The following is a 2,857-nucleotide window of genomic DNA, read 5'->3' as shown; positions in this document are numbered from 1 at the left end:
ATATCTAGAATAGGCAAATCCATACAGAGAGAAAGTAGATTGGGGGTTTGGGGTAGGGTAGAAGAAATAGAAGAGTGACTGTTAATTAATGGTTGTGAATTTTTGTTGGCAAAGATGAAAATATTATGAATTGATTGTAGTAGTTGGAAAATATTGGGAAATATACTAAAAATTATTGACCTGTATACTTTGTCATCATTACTACTGCTGCTGCTGCTGCTGCTGCTGCTACTACTATCATATTTATTATTATTGTGTGTCCTTTCTTTGTTTGGTTGTTTTTTGTTTTGTTTTGTTGGTTTTTTGAGCCAGGGTTTCTTTGTGTAGCCTTGGCAGTCCTGGACTTGCTTTGTAGACCAGGCTGGCCTTGAACTGCCTGCCTCTGCCTCCCAGAATGCTGGGATTACAGGTGTGTGCCACCGCACCTGGCTTTGGATGTCCTTTCTTTAAACGGGATTCCGCCATGGAGCACAGGATGGCCTCAAAGTTATTATGTAGTACAGGCTACTATCAAACTTGTGGCAATCCTCCTGCCTCAGTCTCCTGCCTGTGAGGATTACATGTGTGTACCACCATACCTGACTTAAATTGTCCACTTTAAATGAGCAAATTATAAGGCATATAGATATGCCAATAAAACACACAGGTATGAATAAATAAATGTAATTAAAATACTTTTGAAAAACAATTTCAGGTTCTTTGTCATGGGCATGAGTTCGTAGGCACAGCAGGCCTAGAGAAGCCAACATGCTGGTTGACAGAAGTCCGGTTTGCCACAAAACCTATGTGACCTCATGGAGATCCTTCAAGAAACCTTGTGTTGACCAGGAACTGAAGTTGATCCAGCTGCCCGGGAGCTGCTGATGCTGGCGAAAGGACCCACAGCGTCTTTTTGAAGGCAAGGCTCTACTGAAGCAACTCGTTTGTAGTGGGGTGCTGGATGAGGGCAAGACAAAGCTGGCTTCCATCCTGGGCCTAAAGATTGAGGATTTCTTGGAGAGGCGGCTGCGAACCCAGGTCTTTAAGCTGGGCCTGGCCAAGTCTGTTCACCATGCCCACGTGCTTATCCGCCAGCGTCACATCAGGGTCAGCAAGCAGGTGGTGAACATCCGGTCCTTCACTGTCAATCTGGACTCCCAGAAGCACACTGACTTCTCCCTCCGTTCTCCTTATGGTGGTGGCTGCCCAGGCCCAGTGGAGAGGAAAAATGCCAAGAAAGGCCAGGGCGGTGCTGGCTCTGGTCAGCGGTGAGGAAGAGGATTCAATTAATACCTTCCTGGATTGGAGGAGTGTCTAGTTTTCCAGTTGACTAGTAAAACAGCTTATACTTGGTTTAAAAAAAATTCAGCATTAAATTACACCCCATGCCGGCATTTTTATGTTTCTAAACACTTTCCTTTGCACAGCTGCAGCATAATTCACTTAGACCATCATTGGACTTTGATGTTTCCTATTCGATGCTTTGTTTCAAAACATTTCAAACACAAGGGAAGTGAATGGCATAAGGAGCCCTGAACCCACTTCAACAATGACTAGCACAATTCTTGCTTTTGCAAACACTGATTCAATAAACATTGTTGGGCAGAAATTTTTGCCCACATTGCACGCTGTTTCCTTCCAATACATAGTGAATTCAGTTCAGCTTAAATCACTTCCTCAAACTTTCACAATGCCTTTACAAGTGCTGTGATGATTCAGATCTTGCTTTGTCCTTGAGGAGCTTCTAGCCTGGTGTGGGAGAGAGACACTGAATTGGAGTGACCCGAGAGAACAAAGGCTGTGTAACTGGATGGAGCAGGGCCCTTTTACCCCAGGGTCCCGGTGTGGAGCAATTGCCCCATCCTGGGGGACTAGCACAGCCTCCCCAGCCCTGTGTTTCTTCCTCTACGCCACAGGGTGGCGCCAGAGCTGTCTTTCCAACTTTCACAGCGTCCTGAAGGCTTTCTCAGAAACGTGGGTAGGAGAAACTGTTCTGTGTCTCTTCTCTGGGTGACCCTGTCTGGCGATGGCCTTCTCATGGCTCCAGATTTCTCATATGGTAAACGAGAGAGGTAGATCAATGAACTCTCTGAAATCCAGACTCCCAGTGAGAACCAGCTCTCAGCAGGGGACGTGAGGCTCCATTGTCCAGCCCGTGCTTGGAGAGGGCTCCAGGACCCACAGAGCCCCGCTATTCTGTCCCCCCACCCCACCCCAGAAGCCAATGGCCATTCTGCCCTTTCCACTTTTTACCCAGCCCCACAGTGGGTAGCTCCGTATTCTAGCAGAATACACCTATGAGAGGCTGCCCCTCAGGAGTCACCCAGTGAGGACAGCTTCAGGGACACGTCCAGGAGCAAAGTCATGACTGTAGGTGGAGGAAGTGTGCATGAGTCACCAGAGACTCCCAGAGGCCAGGCCTGACATCCGGCCCAGCCCAGCGCAGCTAATGAAGAGGATGATCCCACATAGCTGAGAGCCTTGACAAGGAAGGAGATGGGGTACAGTGGGGGAGGTGGGGGAGGGGGTGTTTGCTTCCCAGAGGGTTTTTGTAGTAAACTGGGCCCCCTAGTCTTGCTGCCTCTTCAGCCTGGGCCAAGAGGGGAGGGTTAAGGGTGGGGCACTAGGGGGAAGGAAAGGCCAGCTCACACATCCTGAGCACCTACTGTGTGCCAGGCAGGCCTGGAGCGGAGCACTTCTTACCCTCACATTTCTTCCTCATTTCACAGAAGAGGAAGTAGGAGCTGGCCAGCAGAGTGAGGCCTCAAGCCCGGATTTGTAACCCTCCCCTCTCCCCACACTCTAAGTTTGCTTTCTGAATCACTGTGCGTGACCCTTACCTCATCCTCCCAGGCCTCACCACTGCTCTCCTCCTGCA

The 2,857-nt window shown here is 49.0% G+C and overlaps 1 pseudogene; it reads left to right on the top strand.

Annotated features, from left to right (window-relative positions):
* The first annotated feature begins 747 nt into the window (after nucleotides 1-747).
* On the top strand, nucleotides 748-1,251 carry LOC127191970 (40S ribosomal protein S9-like; annotated as a pseudogene).
* Nucleotides 1,252-2,857: the final 1,606 nt, after the last annotated feature.

This window comes from Acomys russatus, chromosome 7 (assembly GCF_903995435.1).
Source record: "Acomys russatus chromosome 7, mAcoRus1.1, whole genome shotgun sequence".
Classification (NCBI taxonomy): Eukaryota; Metazoa; Chordata; class Mammalia; order Rodentia; family Muridae; genus Acomys; species Acomys russatus.
This window is presented reverse-complemented; position numbering and strand designations above follow the sequence as displayed.